This window comes from Stegostoma tigrinum, unplaced genomic scaffold (genome assembly GCF_030684315.1).
Source record: "Stegostoma tigrinum isolate sSteTig4 unplaced genomic scaffold, sSteTig4.hap1 scaffold_50, whole genome shotgun sequence".
Lineage (NCBI taxonomy): Eukaryota > Metazoa > Chordata > Chondrichthyes > Orectolobiformes > Stegostomatidae > Stegostoma > Stegostoma tigrinum.
The window spans coordinates 684,710-700,591 of record NW_026728430.1 but is presented as its reverse complement, the minus strand read 5'-3'; the positions used below and the strand labels follow the sequence as shown (position 1 = coordinate 700,591).

General features: G+C 44.2%; 1 long non-coding RNA gene across 1 annotated transcript in view; it reads right to left on the bottom strand.

The window, feature by feature from the left end:
- Positions 1-15,882, bottom strand: part of LOC132208663 (uncharacterized) — a 90,003-nt gene that overhangs the window by 50,457 nt on the left and 23,664 nt on the right. The window contains exon 2 of the long non-coding RNA XR_009444786.1: positions 13,003-13,076. This is a non-coding gene — a long non-coding RNA (uncharacterized LOC132208663). The remainder of the gene's footprint in view (positions 1-13,002; positions 13,077-15,882) is intronic.

Sequence of the window (15,882 nt, the reverse complement as noted above, 5' to 3'; positions counted from 1 at the left end):
TGAAGATCTGAAAGAGAACAGAAATTGGTGCACAAAATACGTAGGTTGGCAGCATCTGTGCAGAGAATGGAGGTCTTCAGAAATGAAAGAGACATGCAGATGCACACACGTGCGCAGACATGTCTAACCATTTTAAAAAAGCAAGGAATAAATTCAATTCCCCGCAGAGAAATGAAAACCAGGTCTGCACACACAATTGACCACAGTCCACAAGGTCAACAGCAGCTTTCAGACAGAAATGACCACAGGCCACAGTATAAAGTCAAGCTCTACACACAGAACTGACCATAGGCAATGTACTGAGCAGGAGTAAATAAAGGGTGACTTGGTGATGGCATACCGGCCTCGGTGCAGTTACTTCACACAGATACACACAAAAGCCGTGTACAACACAGGACAGACCAACAGCAACCCACAGGTTGGAAACAACTCCTCACACAGGACTGACCATATGCAGTCTGCATACATACAAGAGAAAGCAATCACAGTCTACAGGACTTGAAAACAAAGCTTGTTCCCCTCAGGAAACTTGACTGTCTGCTTGCCAAATATCTTTTTTTGAAAAAATAGAAATCACTCCACACTTGACCAACTGCTGGCAGTCGACAGAATGAAAACAATCAGAACTGAACATGCAGAGACCTGGACATTCACAATCCACAAGCAAATAAAGCACAGTTCCATGTATAGATCTGGCCATTCATCGTTCACAGACTAACATCAATCTGCCCAAACAAAAAACTGATATTTTGCAATGAAAAGAAATTTTAAAAACAACAACATCCCACAGAATACATGCTGCCCATCTCCAGTGCCCAGGTCAGCAATGTCAAGAAATATTCTCTCCCTGCCTAGATGAATGTGACTCCAACAATACTCAAGAAGATAGACACCATCCAGCACAAAGCAGCCTCATGTTTGGAATGATATTTCCTCACTTCACTCGTAACACAGCGCGACAGCAGTGTCTACAATCTACAAGGATCATCACAGCAGTATTTCATAAGGCCAAATGCTGGAAGGAAAACAACAGCAGGTGTATGACACGAGAAGCATTTCCAAGGGATCCTCGAAGACATGCTCCTTCCTACCAGCACTGCGGCTGTCCACGCTCCCCAAGGATTGCAGTGGGTCAATCAAGGCAGCTCACAAATAAAAACAGAAGTTGCTGGAAAAGCTCAACATGTGTAAAGAGAAGCCAAAGCTAATATTGCTCAGAACCACCACCACCCTCTCCAGGCAATTAGAGATGGGAAGTAAATGATGGTCACATCACATGCATGAATATGCGACGAAACTCAGAGACATTTCATGTTCCCCTTCATCCTCTTTGTATTCTCTGCGCAGCTCACAATCCCATCTATGGCTTTGCCATCAACAAACATGGAAACATGAGATTTGGTCTGTGCATCTCATTCATCGAGAGAGAGATTGTGAATAGCTGGAGCCCAAGCATGAATCCTTCCTCAAATTCACAAGGTGCAGCCTGCAAACTCACACATCAACATTTTATTAACATGTGCTTTTCTGTCTGTTAAACAATTCTTAATGAATGCCAGCACGTCACCTCCAAGACCATCTGGTCCAAATATGTTTGTTCGCTTCTTCAATGGGAGCCTGTTAAAATGCATCTGAGAAATCAAATCAAGTTTCCTCCTACCGCCATTTTTTGGGGGACAGAGATAATAGCTCTAAGTTTGAATATCATTATGGAAAGCGATAAGGATAGTGCAGAAGTTAATTATCTAAATTTGAGGAAAGCCACCTATCAGTACATTACTTCTATCACTCAGCATTAGCACTCTCATTAGACAGGAGCTGGCACATATAGACTGGGGAGGAACTGCTTGCAGTTGATTCTATTTTGGAAAGTGAGACTATTATAAAGAGATACAATGAGAATCCAGGGTCACTGTATTCCATGGAGAGTGAATGACAAAGGCAGCATTCCAGTGAATACTGATGAAGTGATAGCATGAGTTTGATAAAGAAAATACAGCGCATTGAAAAAGGGTAAAGCCCTTCAAAATTATAGAATTTGCAAAACGAGGTCCTCAAAACTGAAGCGCAAACAATGGCGTGAAATATCTTTGGCAGGTACCGTTAAGGAAAAAGCCACACGGTTGTTTTTGTACGTCTGGTTAGAGTAAGAGAATTACCAAGTAGAGTCGAGCCTGTTCCAGACCAATGCAGAGAATCGTCATAGAGCCAGAGGAAGCAAGTGAGGTCTTAAATGAACACTTCTCATCTGTGCTCACAAAGGAGAAACATATTGTAGCCGTGGATTTCAGTTGGGATGCTGATGAGATGTTAGTGGGATAATATCCCATTGATTTCCAGACTTCTATAAATTAACGTCCTTTATCTGCCTACACATAGGTATGCAGGCACTGCCCAAAAGCTTCCTGCCCAGCTAGGAATTTGGTGTAAGGCTTTGTCACTCCTTATTAGTATTAAACTGTCTCAAATAAGGTTAAGTGAGGAGCATTTGTAAAGGTGTGAGACTTCTGAAATATGTAAAATCTGTCTCTGACAAAGGGGCCAGGGCACTGACTTTGTTCCAGCCAGACACATCGGTAACTTGAAATTACAATCTGTCTCGTTAACAACTTGAAATGTCCTCCTGCCATTAGCAGCCACTTCACGAACAATCGATACTATATCCTGGTCTTTTATGTCCTTGATGTAATAATTGTTTTGTATCCTGTCTTTTTCTGTTGTAGTAATTGTTTCACGTATCATGTCATTGTGAGATGTGAAATTGTATTATGTATTATGTATAAAAAGCTGGGACTGTCCACTGCTCGGGGAGAATTACTTACGAGACTCTGCACTCTGTGCTGGGTTGAGTTCAGTCGCTCGCCACAGCTTGTTCTTGCTTGGTAATAAAAGGATTTGTGTTTTTCTAAACAGGCCAGTGTCTTGTTATTGCAGCAAGTCCGTGAAGGTCTCCAAAAACGAACCTGACACTGAGGATCTACAGTATGTTCAGATGAAAAGTTGGGCTGTTGTTCATCGTGAGGGAAATGGTCTGACTACAGTCTGATATTGATCAAGTGACAAACAGACCACAGTAACGGCAGATGAACTTTACTTCTGAGAAGTGTGAGGTAATACACTGTGGGAGGTATGGCAAGTGAAGGACATACGTAATGGGCGGTAGGTACACGCAGAGTACTGATAAACTTAGGGGCCTTGGTACAAAAGTCCATAGATCACTGAAGGTGTCAGCACAGATCGACGGGGGGCCCACCTGAACTGGGGGCGGGAATACACATGTCCTGTCAAGGTGAATTCTTTGAGGCATTGAAAGGATATAAACCAGTCTAGCAGGGCTGTGGGACCCTAAACAGCAGTGCGGCAATACAGAGGCTGGCACAGAAGTTCAAAACAATAATTTAAATAGACAGGGCAGGGAAGGATATGAGGGAAAATTGATGAATTAAATTGCATTTATATCAACACAATGGACTGGGCAGGTAAGGCAGATAAACTCAGGGCATGGATGGGGGCATGGGACTGGGATATCAAAGGTAATGCAGAAACACAGCTGAGGGAAAGAAAGGACTAGCAAGTCAATGCTGCAGGGGACAGTTGCTACAGGAAGGACAGAAGAGGAGGCAAGGTAGGAGGAGATAGGTATTTTTGAATTGGGAAAACATGACAACAGTGTTTACAGAGAATATTCCTGCGGTTTGCACATTGAAGCTACAAGTGTGGAACACAAAAAATAGAATGTGTGATCGCTTTGATGCAATTGTCCAACAGGACCCCAACAGTCGGTGAGAAAATGAGGAGCAAATATGTTGAGAGATCTTCAATAACTGTAACAATAATAAGGGTGTGATGGTAGGGGATTATAATTTTCCAAACCTAGGCTGGCACTTCAATAGTGTGAAGTGCTTTGATGGGAGGAATTTGTTAAGTGTGTTCAAGAAAACTCTCAAACAATCCGCAGATGGACCGAGGAGATGGAACAAAACCTGACGTCCACATGCGAAACAAGGTCGGGCAAGGGACTGAGGTGTTATCAGGGCAACACATGTTTGAAAATAGCTCTGGAAAACGATTGGCCTGGTCCACAAGCTAAAATTATAAATTGGGGATAGACCAATTTTGATGGTATTTGACAGGAATTTTCAAAAGATGATTGGGCAGACTATTTGCAGGTAAAGGGGCATCTGGCAAGTTGGGAGCTTTTAAAAGCAAGATAAAGAAAGAGGTCAGGGCCAGCATGTTCTTGTTAGTGTGACGGACAACGCTGACAAAAACAGGAAACACTGGATGTCTTGTGATAGAGGCGCCCTGGTCAAGAAAGAGGGGACAAGGCTGGGTCAATGCATCCCTTCAGGAATATGGGAGTGCAGGAATACACCTAATGAAGGAAATCCAGATGGCAAAAATGGGACGTGAAATAACAGTGTTGTGCCAACCTGTTATCCTACTGAGGTCAATCTACCCTGCACAGGCTACATTTTACAATCCTCCATTTGCCAATCCAAGAGTCAGTTAAAAGTCTCTAAAATATCTGACTCCACGACCATTGGTGGCAGTGCATTCCACATGCCAAACACTCTGTGTGAAGAATATCCAATTCAAATTTGAACTTATAAAATGAATCACTTGGTGCTTTTTTGGTTTGAATTCCATCTGCGACTTCTTTGCCCAACTCTGCATCCTGTCATTGTCCCATTGCAACCTACAATGCTGCCCACAACTCCACCATCAGCAAACTTACTAACCTCCACCCTTCCACCTCCTCATCCAAGTCATTCATAAAGATCACAAAGAGCAGAGGTCCCAAAACAGGTAAGAAGAAGCGAGGTGTTTGAGATCTTAAACAAGATTTCACATCAGTGCTTACTGTGGAGAAGGACTCATAAATTCAGGGAAATAAAGAGCGATGCCTTGAAAAGAGTCCACACGACAGAAGAGTGCTGTTGGAGGTCAAGAAAAGCTTGAAGAAGTGTATCTGAGGACGTTTGGGAAATCAGGGATGAATTTGTTGTAACCCGGGCAGAGGAGGCTGTGGAGTGACCTTTTAGAGGTTTATGAATGCTTGAGCAACATATAAAAGGTGAAGAGACAAAGTCTTTGCTCCCAGACTAGGGGAGTCCAAAAGCATAAGCTTGAGTTGAGGGGAAAGATTTAAAACAGATCTGAGGGGTAACGTTTCCCACACAGAGAATGGTGCAAATATGGAACGAGATGCCACAGGAGGTGGTTGAGGTAAGTACAATTACAACAGTGAAAAGACATTGGGGCAGGTACACAGACAGGAAAGGTTTGTAAGGATGCAGGCCAAACGCAGGCAAATGTGACTTGTTCAGTTCGGGAAACCCTGTCAGCATGAGCAAGTTGGGCCAAAGGGTCTCTTTCCGTGCTTCACAACTCGATGACTCCAGTTACTGGAGGAGGAGGCTCCCGAGATAAGGCATATTGCACAGACCGAAGCAATTTACACAGATAGGGATGGTGGTCAGGATTGGAATATGTTTCAAATTTATGGAGGGATTGCAGAGAGGAAAGGTGGTGACAGAAATAGGAGTTAGAATGATTGAAGACACTGGTCCACAAGACATGACACAGACACAGTCATGGAGGGAAAGCACAGAACAGGAAGATCAGAGACAGCATTACCGCCCTATCGTGGGAGATTTGCTTTCACTTCTGTTGTGCTGATCCTCACAAAGACAGCACAGGCCTGGATTGATAACCGTGAACTTCCTCTGTCGTCTTCGGAAGGTACAGTATCTCAAAGCTGAAAGTAGGCTTCCCATGACAACTAATGATTGAGTCTGACTCAGTAATTAGGGGGGAAATTCTGCCATCTTCACTTGGTCAGGCCTACATGTGACTTCAGACCCACAGCAACGTGGTTGACACACAACTACACACTGAAATGGCACAGCAAGCCATTCAGTTCAAGGGTAGCTCGGGGTGGGTAATAAATGCTGGCCAGCCAGAGACACCCACATTTCATGAGTGAATAAATAATAACTGGAACCATGATGGGACCAGTGTCCTGGCCAATCATGTTATAATGTTTATGGACAGGGCTTTAAACTGACAGAGAGAATGTAGGGACAGGGTTCAGGGGAAAGGAGATGTCCAAACCCAAACAGAAAGAGTGAATGGAACAGCATGATGATGTGGCTGAAGACAAGCAGAAAGGGACAGGAAGCACAGAGTTTCACGAAAACTATGCATCAGTTTGTGACAGGACATTGTAGTATAAAGTGCATGATAATTTACTCCTTGGAATGGACAAAGTACGTGCAATAAAACAGTGGCATTTGAAGAGGAGCTCAAAGGATATTTCTGTCAGCATTTCTTTGAATAACATGTTGTGCAACTGGCTAGGGATGTAACTGTCCCAGACTGACTGTTGTGTGATGAAGCTGCGTGAATGAGTCATGTCATACTGAGATCCGAAGGGAAATTATGAAAAAGTGGAATTCAAAAGGGATCATGAAGTTTTAATGTGAGCATACAAAAAACAAGCAACAATTAGACACAGAAACAAAACCAATTGTATGACATTGAGAGGAGAAATGACCAGTGTAAACAGGTAAACAGACTGAAATGTATGGCTGTAAATGAACAGTGGAAATCATTTGAAGGAACACTGTAAAATATCCAACAAAGAAGGGCATTCCATTGACAAAAGCTCTGCAAAAAATTCCTACCTGTGACTTACTCAGGGTGTAAAGGAATATATTGAATTGAAAGAACCATAGAAGACCACACAAAAAACCCATCAGAACAAATCAGAAGAAAGAGACTGCTTAACAAAAGAGGGCTCCCAAAGTATGGACGCAGGTATTAAAGGGATTTCCTAGCAGAGAAATGCGGTCGGAACAGGAAACATTATCGGGATTTATTGAGATGATAGGAACAGGGAAAGTTGAAGGTGCTGGAGGTGATGAGAGTGTTACGGAAAGTGGCAAGGGCCTGAACGATGTTACAAATCCAGGAGGAATTGCTGAGCTGGAGGTGTCTGGAGAGGTAGGGAGGGAAATATGCACTTTTATTTATTCATTCATGGCATGAGGATGTCACGAGCTTGTCGAGCAATCGTTGCCTATCACTAACTGCCAGAGCACAGCTCAGAGTCAGCCAAATTGCTGTGGGTCTGAAATCACATGTCGGCTGGAGCAGCTAAGAATGTCAGATGTCCTTCCCTCAAGGACACAGGTAAACCAGATAAGTTTTTCCTGATAATTAAGAATGCTTTTTTGGTAGCCTCATCAATGTCCTGTACAGCCACAGCATGACGTCCCATTCTCTTATTAACAATGCTCAAACAACGAAAGCAAACTATGCCAAACATCACCTTCAAAACCCCGTCTAGTCTACCTGTGACGCCGCTTTCAGGGAACTATGGATCTGCACCCCTAAGTCTTTCTGTGTGACAACACCATCTCGTGCCTGAACGTAAGCTGTTTGTGTTCTGCTTTGGTTTGTCTTTCCAAGATTCATAATTCACATTTATCCACCTTAACCTCCATCTGCTGTTCCTCATCCCATCAACCTGATAGGTCAAGGTCTCATTGAATTCTTAGATAATCTCCTTTATTATCCACTATGCCACCAATTTTACTGTCACCCACAAACTTACTAACCATGACTCCTGTACTCTCATTCACATCATCAATATAAATGACACACAACATAACCGAACCTGGCAGCACATGCATAGGCCTCCAGGAAGAACAACAAACCTCAGGCAGCACCCACTGTCAAGCCCATCTTGTACACAACTGGCAAGCTTTCTCAGGACGCCATGTGCTCTAACCTTTCTGAGAGCCACATACCAATCTGCCTTCATCTATCTCCTGGCTACCTTTGCAAAGCAAAATCAATCAACTTTCTGAGCCACGATTTTCCACACACGAAGCCGTGCTGACTAGCCTTAAATCACTCCTTGTCTTTCCAAATGCTTGAAGATCCAGTCACTCAGGATCTCCTCCAACAACGTACCCAACACTGATGTCAGTGTTAATGGGAACTGCAGATGCTGGAGAATTCAAGATAATAAAGTGTGAAGCTGGATGAACACAGGAGGCCTAGCAGCATCTCGGGAGCACAAAAGCTGACGTTTCAGGCCTAGACCCTTCATCAGAGAGGGGGATGGGGTGAGGGTTCTGGAATAAATAGGGAGACAGGGGGAGGCGGACCGAAGATGGAGAGAAAAGAAGATAGGTGGAGAGGAGAGTATAGCTGGGGAGGTAGGGAGGGGATAGGTCAGTCCAGGGAAGACGGACAGGTCTCGGAGTTGGGATGAGGTTAGTAGGTCGGAAATAGAGGTGCGGCTGGGGTGGGAGAAGGGATGGGTGAGAGGAAGAACAAGTTAGAGAGGCAGAGTCAGGCTGGGCTGGTTTTGAGATGCAGTCGGGGGAGGGGATGAACTGGGCTGGTTTTCAGATGCGGTGGGGGAAGGGGAGATTTTGAAGCTGGTGAAGTCCACAGTGATACCATTGGGCTGCAGGGTTCCCAAGCGGAATATGAGTTGCTGTTCCTGCAACCTTAGTGTGGCATCATTGTGGCACTGCAAGAGGCCCATGATGGACATATCATCTAACGAATGGGAGGGGGAGTGGAAATGGTTCGCGACTGGGAGGTGCAGTTGTTTATTGTGAACCGAGCAGAGGTGTTCGGCAAAGCGGTCCCCAAGCCTCCGCTTGGTTTCCCCAATGTAGCGGAAGCCACACCGGGTACAATGGATACAGTATACCACATTGGCAGATGTGCAGGTGAACCTCTGCTTAATGTTGAAAGTCATCTTGGGGCCTGGAATAGCGGTGAGGGAGGAGGTGTAGGGGCAAGTGTAGCATTTCCTGCAGTTGCAGGGGAAGGTGCCAGGTGTGGTGGGGCCATCTCCAGCACATCCTTCACCTTCCTGGACCTCTCAGTCCCCATCTCAGGCAACCAGCTTGTAACTGATGTCCATTTCAAGCCCACCTACTCCCACAGCTTGTAACTGATGTCCATTTCAAGCCCACCCGAATGTCAGTGTCACTGGTTTGTAGTATCCAATCTTTGCCTTGCGCCCCTTGAGTGATGCAACAACATTAGCCACCCTCCAGTCTTCTGACATCTCACCGTGGCTGTTGACGACTATAAATATCTTGCTAGAGCACCTCACAATTTCTTACCTAGCCTTCCACAATGTCCTGGGATAGACCTGATCAAGGCCTCAGGATTTATCTGCCTTTGTGCATTTTTAGACTCCTGGCACCTCATGCTCTCAGTTGTGGATTCTTTTCTAGTGATCACTATTTCTTTCACCAAGCTCCTGAGGTGCTGTGTTTTTCTCCACAGTAAATACTGAAGAGAAATACTTGTTTATGATTGCATCCATCTCTAGTTGTCCCACATATAATGGCTTTGTTGATCTTTACGAGGCCTTATTCACCCCCTAGATACTCTCCAGCCCCTGTTCAAACTCGTCATAGTGATTTTGAAAATTCAATTAACCATATGCCCCAATGCCAATCCCCTCCCTCACCTTATTTATTCTGCAATTGACAGCCACACCAAAAAAAGAATCGAACAGGATGATCAAAAAAATTTCCTTTCATCAACTCAGACATCTTCTGTTGTTTTGAAGGGTGCAATTATTGTTTGTTGTCATATCCTTTGTAATACTTGCACTTCAATAAGGCATTTGATAAGGTTCCCCATGGTCGGCTCATTCAGAAGGTCAGGCGGAATGGGATACAGGGGAACTTAGCTGCCTGGATACAGAATTGGCTGGCCAACAGAAGACAGCAAGTGGTAGTAGAAGGAAAATATTCTGCCTGGAAGTCAGTGGTGAGTGAGGTTCCACAGGGCTCTGTCCTTGGGCCTCTACTGTTTGTAATTTTTATTAATGACTTGGATGAGGGGATTGAAGGATGGGTCAGCAGGTTTGCAGACGACACAAAGGTTGGAGGTGTCGTTGACAGTATAGAGGGCTGTTGTAGGCTGCAGCGGGACACTGACAGGATGCAGAGGTGGGCTGAGAAGTGGCAGATGGAGTTCAACCTGGAGAAATGCGAGGTGATGCATTTTAGAAGGTCGAATTTGAAAGCTGAGTACAGGATTAACGATAGGATTCTTGGCAGTGTGGAGGAACAGAGGGATCTTGGTGTGCAGATACATAGATCCCTTAAAATGGCCACCCAAGTGGACAGGGTTGTTAAGAAAGCATATGGTTTTTTGGCTTTCATTAACAAGGGGATTGAGTTTAAGAGTCATGAGATCTTGTTGCAGCTCTATAAAACTTTGGTTAGACCACACTTGGAATACTGCACCCAGTTCTGGTCGCCCTCTTATAGGAAAGATGTGGATGCTTTGGAGAGGGTTCAGAGGAGGTTTACCAGGATGCTGCCTGGACTGGAGGGCTTATCTTATGAAGAGAGGTTGACTGAGCTCGGTCTCTTTTCATTGGAGAACAGGAGGAGGAGAGGGGACCTAATTGAGGTAGACAAGATAATGAGAGGCATAGATAGAGTTGATAGCCAGAGACTATTTCCCAGGGCAGAAATGGCTAACACAAGGGGTCATAGTTTTAAGCTGGTTGGAGGAAAGTATAGAGGGGATGTCAGAGGCGGGTTCTTTACACAGAGAGTTGTGAGAGCATGGAATGCGTTGCCAGCAGCAGTTGTGGAAGCAAGGTCATTGGGGTCATTAAAGAGACTGCTGGACATGCATATGGTCACAGAAATTTGAGGGTGCATACATGAGGATCAATAGTCGGCACAACATTGTGGGCTGAAGGGCCTGTTCTGTGCTGTACTGTTCTATGTTCTATGTTCTAATACAGGCCAGCACATTTCTAACTTACTGTCAGGCTCATAGTGTTGGTTTCAGACTGACTGCACAAAGGTTTTCGGGAATCCATAAGTATCAATCTGAAAAAGGGAGCTTACACGTTCAGCAGGTAATAGAGAAGGCAAATCAAATTCTGACAATTATTAAAAAGGGAATGAAGTTTTAAAATGGAGAATCTTTGCTAAAATAAATAAGGTGAGTCAGACTACACCAAGAATATTATGAACAGCAGGGCTACCCTTTGGAAAGATATTCTTGCATTTGCGAAAGGCCAGTGAAGTTTCACTCAGTTGATTGGGGGAATGGAGGGATTTTCGAATGAGGACAAGTTAATTGGTCTGAGCTTGTCCCATTGTCATTTTGAAGAATGAGGGAGAAATAATGAAATATCTAAGATTCTTAGTGCTCTGGATGCAAATTTGCTCACTGAGCTGGAAGGTTCGTTTTCAGACGTTTTGTCACCATTCTAGGGAACATCATCAGTGATCGTCTGGTGAAGCGCTGGTGTTATGTCCTGCTTCCTATTTGTCTGTTTCAGTTTCCTTGTGTTGGTGATGTCATTTCCTGTGTTGGTGATGTCATTTCCTGTTCTTTTTCTCAGAGGATGGTAGATTGGCTCCAAATCCATGTGTTTGTTGGTGGAATTCCGGTTAGAATGCCATGCTTCTCGGAATTCTCGTGCGTGTCTCTGTTTGGCTTGTCCAAGGATGGATGTGTTGTCCCAATCAAAGTGGTGTCCTTCCTCATCTGAATGTAAGGATACGAGTGATAGTGGTCGTGTCTTTTGTGGCAAGTTGATGTTCATATATCCTGGTGGCTAGCTTTCTGCCTGTTTGTCCAATGTAGTGTTTGTCACAGTTCTTGCAAGGTATTTTGCAAATGACGTTCATTTTGCTTGTTGTCTGTATCGGGTTTTTTAAGTTCATTAGCTGCTGTTTTAGTGTGTTGGTGGTTTTGTGGGCTACCGTGATGCCAAGAGTTCCGAGTAGTCTGGCAGTCATTTCCAAAATGTCTTTGATGTAGAGGAGTGTGGTTATGGTTTCTGGGCACGTTTTGTCTGAACCCAAAAAAATTTACCTGCTTCAACCTCTGCGCCACCTGCACCCACTGTGTAAATACGAACACACTCACTGGGGAATCTCTATACACACTGACTCATTACCCCACAAATCACTTACAATTATGAACACACTCGCAAAAGGCACGAAATCCTGACACCGTCCTTGGGCACACCTGAAAATTACAATCAGTCACTGCAGACTCACTGTGGTCTCTCCGTGGAAGTCTGTTACACGGACACACTGCCCCCAGACCCATGTAAACGTGGACACCATCTTAAGTAAATGATGACACACTGTCAGCAGCATTCTGTGAAATACGCCCTGAGAGTGTCCTGGCAAATACTAACAATTTCCTTCGGAGAAGCCATAAAAACTGAGACACTTCGTGGTGATTCCTTTTAAACTCGACCACATTACATTGGAACACTTTTTTAAAAAATACTGACACATGCACAAAGATCCCCTGTAAATACTGACAGTCCCACTGAACTCAAACATCATCAGAGTCACGCTGGACCGGTTGTAAATGCTGACAGACTTACCCGCAGACCCACTGTAGATACTGTTGTATTCCCTCTTGAACACCCAGTGATTATTGACACATTCCCCTGGATTCTCTGCAGATACTGATATACTGCCCACAGGTACCTCAAAATTCGAACACATCGTGTGTGAATTCCCTGTCAACATTACTCACTCCCCAGGCCCTCCCATAAATAGTGAAACTCTCCCAGTCAGATTCCCAGAAATTGTTCGCACACTCCCGATGGATTTGTTGTAAATATTGATGCACTCTCCTGGGATTTCTGTAAAAGTCGGTCACGCTTCTTAGGAATGCCCTTTTAATATTGATGCCCTCCCCAGAAACACCCAGGAAATGCTGAAAATCCTCCCCGGGACATGCTGTAAATACTGATGCATCCCTTCTGGAACCCCTGTAAATATTAACACACTCATCCTGGATTCCCTGTGGATACTGCTTTTAGAGATACAGAGACACATATCTCAGAGTTGGATTCTTCAGTCCAACCAGTCCATGCCGACCATAAACCCAAACTGAATTGGGGCCAAGCACAGGAAGGTGGGACATATCCCTCCAAATACTTCTTATTCATGTACTTACCCAATTGCCTTTTAAATGCTGTAACTGTACCCGCACCCAGTACTTCCTCCGGAAGTCCATCCCATACATGAATCCTATGTAAACAAAAACAAAATTCAATGCATTTATTATTAAAATCTTTCTCCTCTCACCTTCTGAGTATGCCCCAGCCTTGAAATCCCCACCCTCTTGAATTGAAATCTGCCATCCACCTTATCAATACCGCTTAGGATTTTTAAACCTCTGTCGTGTTACCCCTCAATCTGCTTTGCACGGGATCCAATAAAATGCTGGAACGATTCCCTGTAAATACTGACGCACTCCCCAGGGATACTGTATTAATATTGGCATTCTCCCTGAACACCCCCTGTAAATAGTGATACACGGCCAGGAAACCCCATGTAAATAATAACAAAGGCCCCCTGGACACACTGTATGTGTTGAAATGAATACCCCAGACAGACTGCCAATACTGTCACACTCCCCAAAGACACCTTAAATACCTTTCACTCACTGCAGTGAGGACAAACTCCCCAGCAACTCCCTGGGGTACTGAAATAGTTCCGAGTGATCATTCTGTAAATAGCACTCCACACCAATCACTGGAAAAAGTCTATAGATACTGAATCATTAACCACAGGCTCACTGTGAATACTGACACACTCACTGGGAAACCTGCACAAGTACTGATTCATGCAGGACTCCGTGAAGAAATAAAAAATCGCCAATAGTAAACCATTTTGATGAACCTTGTGTTGCAGTCCAGGATTCTGCCCATCCAAAACTACTCAAAGAGACAGTTGGACTGAGTCTGTGAAAAATACACAACACAATAATTATGCCTGGGAACGGAGGTTGCTGTGTGGGGTTATTGAGATAATAAGGCGTAGGGCTGGATGAACACAGTAGGCCAAGCATCATCAGAGGAGCAGGAAAGCTGACGTTTCATGGTTTGACCGTTCTTCAGAAAATTATTTTTAGTCCTGGAATCCCATTTTGCCCCTCTTCTCTTAAAGGACATCTGACCGAAACCAACTGACCCTGATCGATGAGATAGTAGGAACCGATCCAAGACAACTTTTACACCTCAGGTTACTCAGCACAGTCAGTCTGGAGCTGAAAGAGATACTCGACATTCAAATCCATTCAAACACACTCTAACCATCGGAAAGCTAATTAACCTCAGGGGAGAACATCAAGAGCAGAGTGAAAACTACAGATTGAAGATAATGGGACGCACAGTCAGTATAACTGCCAGCCCCGATCGTACGGGAGGAGGAATCTGAACAAAGTGCTTCCGAACACGGGTCTTTCTGAAACGAAAACACCAACAGCAAGAACCTGATCCAGACCATCCAAACCAGACACCGACAACATGATCAATCACTGACTTCACCGAAGCCACGTGTCCTCAGTCACAACGTGAGGTGAAAACCCGTTCACAAACCCAAAGGTGAAGAGAATCGGGAACTCATCAAAACACACCTTAGCGCATCAGCTGACTCACCCAAACGTAAAAAACTCATACAGTCCAAATCCAGGCTCCAGGTGTGGTGATCCAGAATACCACTGGGACTTCAAAACCACATTCTGGGATGGGAGCATAAACCCCAAGATCCCAAACTCTAACATCGATAGCTGTACATTGGGACCCTATTGGGAGGAATTCAGGCAGACAGTGTAAATGAGATATAATGGGAACTGCAGATGCTGGAGAATTCCAAGATAATAAAATGTGATGCTGGATGAACACAGCAGGCCAAGCAGCATCGCAGGAGCACAAAAGCTGACGTTTCGGGACTAGACCCTTCAATCAGAGAACAGTGTAAATGTTTGTTTTCTGTATGTCAGTAAATAATGTCTAATAGTGGTAATCTCTTTTCATAGTATATTGTGTTAACTTCATAGAATTTACTGAGGTACCCATTTCTCAAATTATAATTACCTCTATGCACTGAAATAAAGAGAGATTCCTTTGCCCTTAAATACCTGTCTAAAGTCTTCTCATTCGCATCCCCATAAGTAGGCCCAGTGTTCACAATCAAAGGTCTGGAAGGCGCTTAAAGATCAAAAAAGTAACCGCAAACCAGAATCCCATACTAATTCTCCAAAAGCACTCTGTAAATACTCTCACACTCACTGGGGACCCTTAATAAACACTGGCACCTTCTCCTAGGCGACGCCCCCACCTCCCGTAAACGCTGACACCTTCCTCTAGGCACATTCTGACCCTCACCGTAAACACTGACACATTTCCCCCTCAGAGTCCCCAGTAAACACTGACACATTTCCAAGGAGCTCCCTGTAAACACTGATATGATTCCTCAGAAACATCTCTCAGGGCTGACACATTCCAGCTCCCACTTCAAATGAAAACTACAGGCACATCTATAAATGATTAAAATGAACAATCCAAATAACAGTTCAATTCTGTATGTGAGAACTGTAACTACACTTCAAGCAGTCTCTACTTCCAGTGATTTTACCTGTTCCAACGATTCACTAACTAAATCTTGTGCTGGGACTGTTCTGAGAGAAAATGTGGATTGTCTCATATATAGGAAATGTTTCTACATCGAGATTCTCTGACTCAGAATCATGAAGCTGGGGTGTGATGAAGACAGGACTGTGTGAGTACAGTATGCCACATCTTGACTGTGTTAGTCACAAAAATAAATCTCTTGGTTTGAGCCCTGTTATGGTCAGTGAGGATCATTGTGATCTGATTCCTAGCATAGCAGAAAGTCTCCCTGTTCTTCAAAAAACAGTATTTTATGTTGACTATTGCAGTCTATCAGAACTCCCGCCCAGTCTCAGTGATGAGCAATAGACACCAATTTATCAACGAGACATAGAAAGTGTCCTTTCTACTTCAACAGCACAATCTCAGTGCCACTATCA